Source organism: Meles meles, chromosome 4, assembly GCF_922984935.1.
Source record: "Meles meles chromosome 4, mMelMel3.1 paternal haplotype, whole genome shotgun sequence".
Taxonomy (NCBI): domain Eukaryota; kingdom Metazoa; phylum Chordata; class Mammalia; order Carnivora; family Mustelidae; genus Meles; species Meles meles.
In genome coordinates this window covers 142387242-142402186 of record NC_060069.1, presented here as the reverse complement: position 1 = coordinate 142402186, position 14945 = coordinate 142387242, and the positions used below count along the sequence as shown (strand labels likewise).

Sequence of the window (14945 nt, the reverse complement as noted above, 5' to 3'; positions counted from 1 at the left end):
ACACAAACAAAACAAAACCTAAAAGGCCATTAAAACTGGGGTGGATGCAATACTGGAGATTCACAGATGATATATGAGCAGCAGAATAAAATTGCTAGAAACAGAAATACAAAGTTATTTTATCTGTTAGATGTAAATTTAGCTCATCCATCCCCATATCCCTCCCCCCATCCCATAAGAGGAAACAGTTATGTGCTCATAGCAAATCATGATTCAGGGAAAAGGATGCTAATTAACCTCCCCACTATCCCCTCCACCCAGAATGGAAAGAATCAGCAGCAATAGCATAACATAATGGACAAACACCACAAACTGGTAAAATAAAATAATACAAGGAATATGCCCTCGATGAAGATCATTAGATTAGGATAGGAATAAGACATACAGTTGTAAAACGTCAAACTGATAGAATGTTCTCAGTGTTTAAAGAATGACTTTTTAGTCCACTCCTGACTTATCTTGTGTAATATTTTATTTCCCAGAATACTGTAAAAGAAATAAGGGTTTTTATTGTACTACACTAATTTTAAATAAGAAAAATGAATTGGGTGGTAAAAAAAATGTAAAATGAAAGCACTATAACTTGAAATTAGTGATTCTGAGTGAATTATTTGGACATGTATCCTAGACTTAACACAGAGAAAATATTTTAAATCAATATTTGAAATCATAAAGATATTTTAAATATTTTAAAAATTATACTCTGAAAACATACCTTTAAATGGGCCAAATAAGAATGAAAATGGAAATGATGAAATTTCAAAATTAGCATGTTTAAAGTTTAAAAAAATGGACAGTTCATACCCAAGAAAAAATACAAATACCAGAAGCCCATAAATATAGTATTAGGAGACCTAAACTTTAGAATATAATGATGACTTAGAAGAAGCAGAAAACAGAAACAGAAATTCTTGGCTTGTATCTAGAAGGAAAAAATGAACAGAGAAGCCATAGGTCTAATGTTTAGAAGAGACAGAAGACAAACTGAAAAATAAGATAAAGTCCTCCAATGTTACTTTGAGTTCATTTTCTCTCTAATTTGGGAATGAGATGAGAACTATATTTGTGAGAAAATATTAACAAAATAAATTAAAAAACATTAAGGAATAAAATGTAAGAACTCCTCTAGCTAATTAGATGAGTTTAAGATTCCTAGCTCAGACAAATTACATATCCAGGACTGAATGAATTTTCGATAAGTTCATTAAACTGATGCCAAATATGTCTGAAAATTATAGGAAGACTAGCAGGTGATGAAGAGGCAAAATGTAGGCTGAGTTTCAGAGAGGAAGAAGATTAAGCCCAGATTCTAGACTAGGTAGAGCTCAACATTACCTGGTTAATTTGGATGCACATAGAAAAAGAAATGATGAAAATCTGAAATACTATAAAATAGGGATTATTTAGAAAGATTGTATATTAAATTTAATAAATCACAGTGCACAGAGCAAGAGAGAACAGGTGTACTATTTTCTGTGCTGGTTATACTCATTTGGAATATTGTAATAAGTTGTTCATGAAATACACTCAGGAAGAACGTTGACACGCTAGAGGATTTTAACTCTAGAAGTAAAAGAATGATGTGACAATTAAATCCAAAAAATTTATACAGTTTGGAGGACTCTGAAGGTGTTTGATAATAAGAGACACTTAAGAGTGACAATTGCAAACACATATTTGAAGGGAGGACATTTGAACAGGGACTTGAATGCGTTTTATTTAGTGTCATGAAAAAAAAAAACCAAACAGATGTCCTAGCAAGAAAATGTTTTCTAATAATTTCTCCCTCCCCTCATATTTCATGGAGTATAATTTGATTTGAAAATGTGGATACTAAAGTTGTATTATCATTTACTGGAGATGTTTTATGATGGATGCTAGAAATATGGGAGACATGGAACTGCTGACCTTAAGACTTTCTTCCAAATCTGAAGTTATGAATGAGTGATTGTGTTCTAATAGACACAACTATTGTGCTCACCTGTGCAACTTGGAGAGAAGAAAGTCCAGTCTGCATATTTCTATACTGTTACTTGATTATTATCAATTGTAAAAAAATTGCTCAGGCTATGGAGCCATTTATGAAGACCTATAGCTTATATTATTCAAAACTTGAAAAATTCCTTAAAAATATACTATAGAGAATACCCTGCATATCAAGATGATGATCCAGATGACCCAACAGTTTTTACCTACTTATGATTTCTTTAGCCCTGTAGAAAAATACCTGGCAGAAATAAAATATGTAGTACATCACCCTAAACATCTATTATAGTCATTACGTTGCCAAATGTAACACATTCTATTCCATTTAATCTGTAAATCTCCATAATTAACATCTTATTCATTACAGAAGCTATATTTCATATATCATCCATTCACAGGATTAAGTAGCAGAGTTCCCAAGGGCAATTGGTTTATCTATCTATAAAAGAAAACAGAGCATTACACATTTTGACTTATAAAACATTTTCTCTCAATAAGTGGACTAACATATTTAATTTCATTACAGATGTATTTCACTTAGAAAGAAAATATGAGCCAATAAACAATGAATCAAGAGTTATAATATGACTTCTCTGCTCCAGTCTATGCACTTAATGATATTAGAAAAACTATAAAAGAGACTATTTAAAAAAATAAGTGCAGAACACACATCTTCCAGAACCAAACAAATTATAAACATACAGCAACAGTTAGGTTTAAATATGCAAGTCTGCTAGTTTGGGAACCAGAAAACAAACAGAGGAAGAAGGAAATGAGGACTCTTTTTGGATAACAAGATTTAAGAGTTCCCTGAAATGCAAGACCTGGATATACTATAAAATAAAGACATTGGATTGTTTCCCTACTCTGAAAAGGGATGCAAAAAAGTTGTGATGGAATTCTACTTGGAGTTATGACTTATATAAAGTGGGTACTTAATGAGGTGCAATGAATGAAGCAGATACAACCATGCAGCCAACCATGTTGTGTAATTTATGCATGTATATCACCAGGGGGGCAGAACTCTGAAAAAACTATATAAGATTGCTCTGGTTCTGGTTGGGGGAAATATTAGTATGATATATAAATTCAGATTATAAGGAAGAATGAGAACACACACACACACACAGAGAGAATTAAAAGAGAAAACTATAAATAAACAAACAGAAAGAACCCTTGCTCAGTATGAACTTCCAATCCAAAGTTTTGAAATTCAAACTGATATTAAGAAATATAACAAACCAAATCAATTGAAGATGAATTTACACTAGATAAAATGAAAATAATAGAGGAAACTGAAAATGACTTTAATATAAATGTTTTGAAGAAAAATGGAAGAACATTAATAAAAAGAAAAATTGTGGGGTAGAAATTACAAAAATATATGTAGTATCAAGTGTACTCAGAAATCTTGAAAATGAGAAAATATGATCATTGGTTAAAAAAATGGAATGAGTACATAAAACTATAGACCATATACAAGTAAAGAAAGAATTAGTATATCAAAAGACAGTTCTGAGGAATTTGTCTAGAGAGCAATAAAATCTTAAAAAAATAAAAATAAGCAAGATTTTGAAACAACAACTCATATCTAATAGAATATCTAGAGACTAATTATAGAGGAAATGTCAAAGAAACAGTACATGAAGTTAAAAATAACCTAGAATTTCCTGATTTTAAATACTATGAAACCTCAGTTTGAGAATATGAGTGCTGGGAATGATAAGCACGAATAAAAACATATTAAACCCTTTGCAGTAAAATTAAAGACAATTAACAATGAAGAGTAAAGTCATGAGACCTGACAGGGTATAAGAAAGGAAGGAAGGAAGGAAGGAAAGGAGGGAGGGGCAGAGAGAGAGAGAGAGAGAAAGAGGGGGGAGAGAGAGAGGGAGGGAGGGAGGAAAGAGAGGAAGGGAGGAATACAAAGAAAAGAGAGAGAGAGAGAACAAAAGAAAGGAAGGAAGGAAGGGGAAGAAAGAGAGAAAGAAAGAAAATCTCATAAAAAAGTGATAGTTAAACTGACAGCAAGTTTTTTTTTAATCATCAATATACACCAGAAATCAGTAGAGTAAAATCTAAATCTTAAGAAAAAAAACTGTCAACAAAATGTTCCCTATCCGAGTGCTTTATTAGTCATAACTAAGGGCAAAAAAAAGGCATTTTTAAAATAGATGACTATGAGGAATGCTCACATACAACATATTGTCACTTTTTTTTTCTTTAAGATTTTGCTTATTTATTTGATAGGAAGAGAAATCACAAGCAGGCAGAGAGGCAGGCAGAGAGAGAGGGGGAAGCAGGATCCCCACTGAGCAGACAGCCCGATGTGGGGCTCAGTCCCAGGACCCCAAGATCATGACCTGAGCCAAAGGCAGAGGCTTAACCCACTGAGCCACCCAGGTGCCCCACCATACCTTCACTTTAAAAATCTGATAAAGAGGGTGCCTGGGTGGCTCAGTAGGTTAAAGCCTCTGCCTTCGGCTCAGGTCATGATCCCAGAGTCCTGGGATAGAGCCCAGCATGGGGCTCTCTGCTCAGCAGGGAGCCTGCTTCCTCCTCTCTCTCTCTGCCTGCTTCTCTGCCTACTTGTGTTCTCTGTCTGTCAAATAAATAAGTAAAAATCTTAAAAAAAAATCTGATAAAGATTCTCAGGTGTGAACTGTGTGGAAGGAATGAAGTGACAGGAAGGATCAATACACAGGGCACCTAGCAGGCTCAGTGGGTACAGCATCCGACTTGATTTCAGTCAGGGTCTTGAGTTTGAGCCCCATGCTCAGTGTAGAGATTACTTAAAATAAAGAGAGAAGTTAAAAATACCAATATGAAAAAGACAAAAATATAGTAGTAATTTAACTATTATATGCAAGAACAGTAATTGTGACTAATGTCCATTATTAAAGCATTAGAAATTAATTTATAAAAAACAGAAATTAATTTCTAGATAGATATATTAAGGATAATATGAAAAAATGTATTTCTTAGGTCTTTAATATTCGCTAAGACTTTTCCCTTCTGTAGCCAAAGGCCAGAAACACTGAATATAAAAATATTTACTTAAATATGTACACTAAAAGTAATTACTGATAGAGCACAAATGCAGTCTTAAAATTCTAAACCATCAAAAGGAAATAGTTAGACATAATACAGTGTGGTGATAGAAAGAGAGAAAATGTATAACTGAGTAAAAAGAAGGTAATGAAGAATTAGAAGTCAGCAAGATTAAGCCAACCAAAATTACACTAGGATTTGGAGAAATGAAGGTCACTGGCCAAAGGATACGGGCTTGAATCAAGCCTCACTGTTCAACTGGTTCATAGTTGAATTTATTGATTCAAATACTTAGCACAGATAACTATATATACATAAATATTCTTATAATATATCTGAAATTCTGTGCTCTTAATCTAGAGAGAGACACAGCGAGAGAGGGGAACACAAGCAGGGGCAGTGGGGCAGGGAGAAGCCGGCTTCCTGCTGAGCAGGGAGCCTGATGTGGAGCTGGATACCAGAACCCTAGGATCATGACCTGAGCCAAAGGCAGATGCTTAAGGACTGATCCACCCAGGTGCTCCAACTTTTGCGATTTAAATACAAAAATTGGTAGCTAGTTTATTGTCTTAGTATTCATATGTCAGAAATATAAAACACTGTTGATAGTGGCTCCTTCTAGAGGAGTGAACTGAATAGCGGTCATGGGGACAGAATATAGACATTTCTTTCTTTGAATTTCTCACCATGCAGGTGTTTCTCTTGCTGTGCAATATATCTTCCCTTTGCTACCTTCAATTCACTCTCCAGTCTTCTCTACCTTCTCACTTGCCATGTGAGGCTGACCCCTGTTTCTTACAAAAGTGAGCATTCTTGAACTCTGGTGTTCTATTTGGGCTCAGTCAGTGAGGTGCTCTGACAGGAAGTAGAGAGAGGTCAGGGTACTCATGCCCCTGGTTCCCTCCCTCTGAGGTTGCCTTGAACTGACTGTGTATCTTAATTGAATGTCACTGCTTCTCTCAGGGGATCCTATTTCTTACAATTCTCTTCTGTCAAGTTATTGTTACTGTTCTCTCTCTTTCTTTCCACCAGTTTCAGGGCTTGGTAACTGTTCTATTGCTACCAAGCCCAGGTCACGGTATACTGACTTATTCTCCATCCACATCAGGAACAGTATTTGACCGTGCTGTCTGGTTCCTTCAGAAATCCCCTGGTACACTGTTCAAAAAATACACAATTTTTTGAAATGATCACAATCTTCATGGGCTAAATGGAAATATTTTATCCTTTTCTTCCTTTTCTTAGAGGGAGGTGGAGGCTTCAGGAAATTTTAGAAGATGAAGAGTCATATTCCTAGTTAAAAATCTCTCTCCTTCAACATCTTAAATATAAAGACTTCTTATAATAATATAGTAACACATGAATGTCAGATGCTTGTCTCCCTAGCAGCCATTTTTTTTCTTCCTTTCTTCTTGCATAAAACAACCTTCCATGACAGAGACTGAAGACTATTGAAGTGTGTCTCCCCAAACTTTCTGCAGGTAATAGTGGTCAGACAACTCAGTTTTTACCAATGAGCTGTGTGAGAAGACTCTCTGGGGTAAGAGGGACTTGGAGAAAGATTTTCACTTTAATAAATGTAGGTGTTGAAAGAAGAAACCTTTTGTATTTTCTTCCTCAACTTCTTCCTGCTTGGAAAGCTGCCATGTTTGGATCTGCTCCTTTCAGACCCAACACTTAAATTTCACCTCGGAGGAAAGATACTGCTACCACAAGCAGGATGGAAGAGTGGAGAGCAAGAATCAGGGTGATTTAGGACTCACTGAGACTTTGAATCAATTCTGGAAGAGCCAAGGTTTAGACTTCTCATTACGTGTAATTTAATGTCATTTTTAAGACATTATGAATTTATTCTATTATAGCCCAAACCATGTTTTATTGATAGAGAAGGTAAGTTGTAAATGTCACAAAATCTAATTTAAAATATATAAATCAAAATGAGGATTTGAATGAAGATAATTGGAGACATCTTAGGAACTCAATTATATGAAAACATACTAGTCACATGAAGAGTTGGAAAAAGTTTTATCAACAATTCTACTTCTCTGCTTACTATTGCTTCATTGCTCAGTAGAGCTTGTCACATGACTGAATACTTAGTTTCTAACATTATCACCAACCCACCCCTATCAAAGCTCTTATTATTATTGTGTGAGACACTCAAAAAGGTATTATCAATTCTAATATTGAAATTCCACAGAAAAAGGATATTCTTTTTTTTTTAAGATTTTTTTAGCTAGTTGACAGAGACACAGCAAGAGAGGGAACACAAGCAGGGGGAATGCAAGAGGGAGAAACAGGCTTCCCACTGAGCAGATAGCCCCATGTGGGACTTGATCCTAGGATCCTATGATCATGATCTGAGCCAAAGGCAGACCCTTAATGACTGAGCCCCCCAGGCACCCCAAGAAAAAGCATATTCTATAAACATGCATTAATTTTCCAACCTAGAACATCCAACATGACTGATGGAAGGGTGGTATAGAAGAATGGGAAAGGGGTAGCAGCATTTTGCCCCGAGTACAACCCGTGGGGCTTTGCATTGCAGAGCATTTATAAAAAATAATAAAATGGACCAAAAATTATTCTGCTTCTATCCGCATCATGGGTCTACAATTCCAAACAATGTCGGTGGTCTAATAGTCCTCTTTTTTGAGGCAGGTACAACCTCCTGCTTTTGGCAAGTCATTGGGTGGTTCTAGAAAAGCAGTAAAGAGCTTGTAATTGAGTGACTATACTATACAGGCAATGTGCTAGCCAACAGGAAGAAAGTAACATTTAAAACAAGAAATTACCTGCTATTAGGGAGTTTTACAACCTGATGTCAGATCGACATTAACCACATGAAACACATGCTTTATTTACATCATGTTATGATTATATAGTATAATATATATCATTATATATTATCTCTATGTATTTACATATTTTATATAGGTACAATTACATATTATAATATGTACATATTATACTTTATATCATACTTGTCCTTAAAACACAAAAACAATGACAAACACAAATTACTATATTTATATTCTCTGTGTGTACAACACATTAGCACTAACTGTCAGAAGTTCTGATAGAAAACTAGAACAACTTGTCATACTCTGGGATTCCAAGAAAGAATTTTTACATAAGACGTTCTTTTTTTTTTTTAAGATTTTTTATTTATTTGACAGAGATCACAAGTAGGCAGAGAGGCAGGCAGAGAGAGAGGAAGGGAAGCAGGCTCCCCGCCGAGCAAAGATCCAGATGCGGGGCTCAATCCCAGGACCCTGAGATCATGACCCGAGCCGAAGGCAGAGGCTTTAACCCACTGAGCCACCCAGGTGCCCCTACATAATACATTCTTAAGATAAAAACTGAATTATATGCCAGAGGAAAAATAGGTAAGAGTGTTATGGATAGTAAATGAAGAATTTTAAATAAGGGGGAAAAGTAGGAGCAAATTAAGCAACAACTGCATTTCCTTTGAGAGCTGCCATCAATTATTTGCTCTATTTTCTTCATCTGGAAAATGGGGACGGTAACTCTACCTAACTCATTAAGTTGTGATGATTGAATGAAGGGTTTGTACTGTACTTAAGGTAGTGCTTGCCCAAGAGTATTCTGCAAGCGTATCTAAGGGAATAAAAATGATGGATGGGTCAGTAGATAGAAGAAAGGAAGAGAGGGAAAGAGGGGCTTAGGAAGAAAAGGAGAGATAGAAGGAAACGAGGAAAGGAGAGAAAGAGGAGGGAGGACGGAGGAGGGAGGAGACAGCAAAAAGAGGAAAGACATAGAGGAAGATAGCCTTCTTACGCAGGAGTTTAAATGTTCTCAGCTCAGGTCATGATCTTGGTTGGAGTCCCGAGATCGAACCTCACCTTAGGCTGGCTCCCTGCTCAGAAGGGAGTCTGTTTCTTCCTCTCCTTCTCACTAGCCCCTCTGTTCATGCTCTCTCTCTCCACCTTTCTCTCTCTTAATAAAATCTTTTTTAAAAAGTTTCTAGTCTATGATATATAGGGATAGATAACAGATATCATAGATCTATCTGAACATGCTGATATCTGTATCTGTACCTGTATATCTATCAAGAACAGAATTTGTGGTTCTTGAAATTTGCACATTTTCCTTTTTAGGCTGTTGCCAATCTACTTTCTAAAGATTTTCTTTCTCTTGTCATTATTCCCCCACTTTATACAGTTACATAGATAGTTATGAAGGTTTTCCTTTTTCTATATCCCTGCCAACATTTGTTATTACAGGCCTTTTAATTTTTTTTTAGTTATAAAATGAGTTCTCATTAGGTTTTATCTGCACTTTTCTGCTCATAATGAGGTTAGGTATGTTTCCATTCTCTGAAAAGTCTGTTGATGTACAATGTTTTCAGGGGATGACCTTTGCCTGAGTTCTTTTATATATATTATATTCTAGGGCTTTTTTTTTCCGGTTTATAACAAATTTACAAATTTGTGCCCTTATTTTCAATCTTTTCATGGGTCATTTTAATTAACAGAAACACTAATTTTATTATATGTTCCAAATTATCAATCTTTTCAGTTCCATTTGTCATTTTTTGTCTTGTTAGAAGATATTTTAATACTAGGAGTGTGCCATTAATCCTTACATGTTTTTTAAAGTCTTTGAGGTACTGTCTTTGATTTTTATGTTTCATCTGAGGTTGATGTGAATATAAACCCAATATAATTTTTCCACATTTATAATTAGTTCCACTGCTATTGACTGAACTGATTACCCCCTTCCCATTGATGTGACTTTATCTCATCATGTGTAGTTTTAAATATATATGGGTCTGTTTCTGAGCTCAATGTTAATTTAGTTATAGTTCTGAAAAAAAAGCTCCTCTATTCTTTACTTATTTATATATTAGTTATTAATGTCTAAATAAATTCATGTACCTGTTCCAAAAGAGTTTTTGTTCTTTTTTGCCTTTTAAACTTCCATATATGCTTTTGAAGCAATTTTCAATTAATGTAAAATTTGGTTATATGAGACTGTGTTCAAAAAAAATATGTACCTTATAAAAGACTAGTTTGTATTTTTCTCACTTAAAATCTCCATTCAAAGGAAGCCCTACTCTATGCATTTTCAAGGGATATGAATTGTATTAAATTTTTATTTGTTTTTTTCCCCCTTTTTCAAATTTTCCCTCATCCCCATATGCCAGAACAATTCTTCAATACATCCTTATTCCATATAGAAAGAAGTCAGAGAAGTCAAAGGTGAAGGGCAAATCCCATTTATTTAATGCCAAAAACTTGAAATTGAATACATTTAAAAATTTTTTCTTCAACTTCTATTTTATGGAGAGAATTTAGCCTTATGACCATACCTACCTAGGGGATAAAGGAATATTTTTTCCCCCCTGGATAATGATATACTAATGATAGAATTTAACATTTTTTTAACATTTTTTTTTTGGAATTTATTTTTATTTATTTGACAGAGAGAGAGATCACAAGTAGGCAGAGAGGCAGGCAGAGAGAGACGGGGAAGCAGGCTCCCTGCCGAGCAGAGAGCCCGATTTGGGGTTCGATCCCATGACCCTGAGACCATGACTTGAACTGAAGGCAGAGGCTTAACCACTGAGCCACCCAGGTGCCCCACTAATGATAAAATTTAAAAATCAAGATTATGTTACCAGAAAAGAACATAAAGGGACGGTGACCTTTTTTTGTTGTTGTTAATTTATTTTTGTGGCTATCCAAATATCTATGCACAAACTTCTCAGTCATGGAATAAATCTTTTTCTCCAGCATGAAAATCCTAAATTAATATACACATAAATATCCATGGAGAATGATTAATGTTCAGCAAGTTCCAGTATGGACATTTAGTTTATACAGTTAAGAGACAAGGAATATGTTTATACACCCCATGTTGAAATATGGATTAGGAAAAGGAACACTGTAATAAAAATTCATTTGGAAAGAGGAAGAAGAAGAAACACAGTTGCCTTATCCAAAGCATTTATCAAATGTCCGTGGGTAGGACACAGCACTTTAGAAACAACTCTGTTGTTCAGTGTCTAATGTACATTCTGGCTCTGCCTCTGGGGAATTTTCCGTGTCTAGTCACGCCCCAGGTCACATTTAAGAGGAAATTGGAGAATAGTCTTCCTATGAGATTAGTGCAGGTTTGGTCTTCTGGAGGTGGTTTATTAGTTATACGATGCCTCTGTATATCAAGCTCTCTGTTTATTTGCTGATACAATTACTTGGCTAACTTAATGTCCCCACCCCTTAAGTGTGTGATGTGCATAGTAACTTCTAAAGGATACAGTATAGAAAGCTGAGAATAACAGAATAACTTGACACTGGAGAAAACTGACAAACACTCCTTCAATCAGAAGTTATGTTGACAGTAGTTACTCTTGATAAGACATGAAGAAAACAGCACTTTATCTCTGCAAGCATTATCCCACAAACCCACGACCGCAGTCTGACCATGAGAAACACATCAGACAAAATTAAATTGATGAAGAATTTACCAAGTATCTGACCAGTGCTCCTCAAAACTGTCCAGGTCATCAAAAAGAAGGAAGGTCTGAGAATGTGTTCACCATCTAGAAGAACATATAGAAATATTATGAGTAAATATAATAGGAGATCCTGGATGGGATTTTATTTTTTTTTAAGATTTTTATTTATTTATTTGACAGACAGAGATCACAAGTAGGCAGAGAGGCAGGCAGAGAGAGAGGAGGATGCAGGCTCCCTGCTGAGCAGAGAGCCCGACGCGGGGCTCCATCCCAGGACCCTGAGATCATGACCTGAGCCGAAGGCAGAGGCTTTAACCCACTGAGCCACCCAGGCGCCCCCTGGATGGGATTTTAGAACAGAAAGAAGAACGTGAGATGAAAGGTATAACATGTTAGCAGGAGTGAAACCAGTGCCTGGCTCAAAGCAACAGCCTCCCAAAGTCCACTGGCCACCAAGGTTTTCTCTGGCCAGTGTCACTCCCACTGCAACATAGGGAATACCTAAGCAAACCTCTTCAAGGATCTTTTTGGCAAATAAAAAGAAATGTTCAGTCTCAGGATGCGCCTGGATACTGTGAGGAAGACCACCATCCTGTACGAACTGAAGTTGGCTGAGATCGTGACAACCACTCCCACCAAAGGCTTCAAAGTGGGAACCACAGAGCACAGGAACATCAGCTTCACCGGGTGGGTTGTGGGTGGTCCGGACAAGACCCACCCTCTGTGTTGTCACAGCTTCCAGACCACACAAAGTCTCTTCTTCATGGCTGACAACAAGGACAGAGGGCTTGTGAACGGGACGCATGAGGAGCTCATGATGATGCTGATGAAGGATGAGCTCATCGACACTGCCGTCCTGCTGGTGTTCAGGAACAAGCAGGACCTCCCCAAGCCATCAATGTGTGCAAGACAACAGAAGAGCTGGATCTGCACTCTATGCACCACAGGAAATGGTACGTTTGGGCCACCTGTTCCACCAGCCCAGACAGGTTCTGGACGCACTGAACCGGCTGTCCAATCAGCTGTGGAACCAGAGTGAGCCACGCTCCAACCCTCTGCTCTCACGCTCCAACCCTCTGCTCTCAATCCCTTCCCCCTACCTCCCACCCCTGCTTTATTCTCCAGGTGTATGTGTGCCAGAAGGTGTCCCCACGGCCAGTCACAGTGTGCTGCAGCATGCTGTGCACAGCCCAGTTTCTACTGAATGTAGTTTTTCTTCCCAATGAGGCCGACGAGGCAGTATCTATACTCCTATGCAATATTACTCAGCTTCTTTTTTTTTTTTTTTTAGTTATTATTACTGTAAAGAGAGAGAGAGACTCAGTCTACTGTTCAGTACTGAGAAGGGATTTTAGGCACACAGAGCCTCCAGGAATCACTGTGTGGGAACAGCCTTGGCACTCCTCCTCTAGGGTCCATTCCTCATGGTCACACTAGGGCCCTGTAATTCCCTCTGTGTGGGGTTATCCCGCATCCGCTGACCATGCTTGTACTTGTGATTACACAGCCCCCCTGCCCCCAGGAGACAAGTTGGGGACTGCAGCCACTGCTAGTGAACCTGTTCGGGGGCCTGTGGCCTTCCCTTACATCACTGTGTGCATTCTGGGGTCTCACCAGTGGAGTGTGGCCAGGTGAGAGAGACAATCACCCTAGAGCCTCAGACCCCGTAGTGCCCATCTTTACATGCTATCACTCCATCTGCCTGCAAGGGTCAGATTTGCCATTAAAACGAAGACCTCAACTTTTTTTCTTTTTGTATTTTGAGAAACACTGAAGAAGCAGGAGTGGTTCAACTTTGTCTTGGGGAAATCCTTGGAACTGGTTTATTTGATGTCCTGAAACCTCTTAGGGCTTTCAATACACAAAAGCAGTTTTGTATACTTTTCTTTATATACTTATTTTCAATTTTCATTTTGACAAACATTATAGTTATAGTGACTAGAATAAAATCTCTGTACTACTAAAAAAAGCTATAAAGTCTTAATAATTTACTGTAAATAAAAATATATCAATAAGACTTTGTTAGTTGTAACAAATGGACCACATTAATATGAGATGTTGATAATAAGGAAAACTGGATGCAGGGTACAGAACTTTTTCTGCTCTGCTTGCAACTTATCTATAAATCCAAAATTATGTTAAAATAAAATTTACCAAAATTTTTAGTAGTATCTTGTCCATTTGTGAATGATAATGTCCAAATATTCTCTCTAAACATGATTCAAATCTGAGGTGTTTAGCCTTCAATTTAATATTCTCTGCTCTCAGGTGCCTTGTTAGTGCAGTAGATAGTGCGTCAGTCTCATAATATTCTCTGCTCTCTTATTCTTTATCCCTCCTGCCCTACATCAAAATAATGGAGGATGTCTTCCTAGACAAGACAAGATGTCTTGTCTAGACAGAGTTTGAATGTCCTTCCACAAGGCATCTATGAAAAATTTAGGCTTAGGGTTTTAAACCACCTAAGTACTGTGCATTATGGATCCAGAAGTCTGTGAAGGCAGGCTTGTCTGTATTTGTCCCTTTACCCTAAACTATTTTTCCAAATTTCAGCTGACAATCATGATTGTCACTTGTCTTCCCCAATGTGGAGAATATTGAGAGACTGAAGGTCTACACAGTGGGAGAACTCTAGTTTAATCAGTAAATTTAATCTTACCAGAAGGTAATTGCATAGCTGAAATTTTAATTTAATAAAATACTTTCTTAGAATTCTTGGAAAACACCTGTCATACATTTTTTAATATATTAGAATTGGCTAAGATTGCTCTCATAGCTGGACCACTTGAAGATCTAGTAATCTTGCCAAAAAAAATAGAGAATACATGCCCTGCTCCAAAATTCCAAATGGTAGTTTAATTCCTCTTTATGAAAGCCAGGAAAAATTGTCAAAATTATGATTTTATTTGCATTAGTAAGTGCTCATTTATAATCGTTGGGGAACCATAACAAAGACCAATAATTATGTTGCTGACATCAAAGTACAGGTTTAGACACAGGGTGAGTAGATTATTTAGTGGAGGAAGGAAAGGGAAATTTTTCATCCAGGATTTAATCTTGTGGATGCATGATTCTGACTCCTACATACCTTCTGTGCATATTGTGATCTATCTTCATTTAGGGTTGAAGCAGAAACTGCAAATAAAGTTGCCTTTTGTTAGAATTTTTTCCTACTGTCCTTTCTTTGTTTTTTATTAGAATGCCATATGCTCCATTGCTGGTAGCCTTCAAAGCAACCCTAGTTTTTCTTCTTATGCTTACAGCCCCAATTTTGTCCAGGTTTCTGTCATGAAACTTTGGTAAATCTTGTAGGAAAGACATTCTATGGTGATTCCACAGTGATCCCACAGTGGTACCACCATGATTGGTCAGTGAATGAATTCCAGTGACTGACATGTGATTGAATGTCGGGCAGTGAGAAATA

General features: G+C 36.9%; 1 pseudogene; it reads left to right on the top strand.

Annotated features, from left to right (window-relative positions):
* Nucleotides 1–12747, top strand: part of LOC123940793 — a 49853-nt pseudogene extending 37106 nt beyond the window's left edge.
* The last annotated feature ends 2198 nt before the right edge of the window (nucleotides 12748–14945 follow it).